We start from the raw sequence: 312 nt of genomic DNA on the forward strand, positions 1-312 counted from the left end.
GGTTGCAGGCTGCCGAGTTTGGGGGTTTCTTCCCCACCTGAGGGAAGAGGCCCCGGGGCGTTTCGCTTTCTCACCCTCGTCGTCGCCGTTACCAGGCGCCTCTGCATCCTGAAGGGGATTTACCCCCACGAGCCCAAGCACAAGAAGAAGGTGAACAAAGGCTCCACCGCAGCCAGGACCTTCTACCTCCTCAAGGATATCAAATTCCTCCTTCACGAGCCCATCGTCAACAAGTTCCGGGAGTATAAGGTAATTATCCTGCACGAGACCCCCGCGGTGGTGCCCGAGGGGCCGCTCGGGGCTCGTCCTCTT

The 312-nt window shown here is 59.9% G+C and overlaps 1 protein-coding gene across 1 annotated transcript in view; it reads left to right on the forward strand.

The window, feature by feature from the left end:
• Positions 1-99: 99 nt before the first annotated feature.
• Positions 100-312, forward strand: part of PES1 (pescadillo ribosomal biogenesis factor 1) — a 6584-nt gene continuing 6371 nt past the window's right edge. The window contains exon 1 of the mRNA XM_009574216.1: positions 100-249. The gene's annotated coding sequence lies outside the window, so the exon portion shown is untranslated. The remainder of the gene's footprint in view (positions 250-312) is intronic.

Source organism: Fulmarus glacialis, unplaced genomic scaffold, assembly GCF_000690835.1.
Source record: "Fulmarus glacialis isolate BGI_N327 unplaced genomic scaffold, ASM69083v1 scaffold9423, whole genome shotgun sequence".
Lineage (NCBI taxonomy): Eukaryota > Metazoa > Chordata > Aves > Procellariiformes > Procellariidae > Fulmarus > Fulmarus glacialis.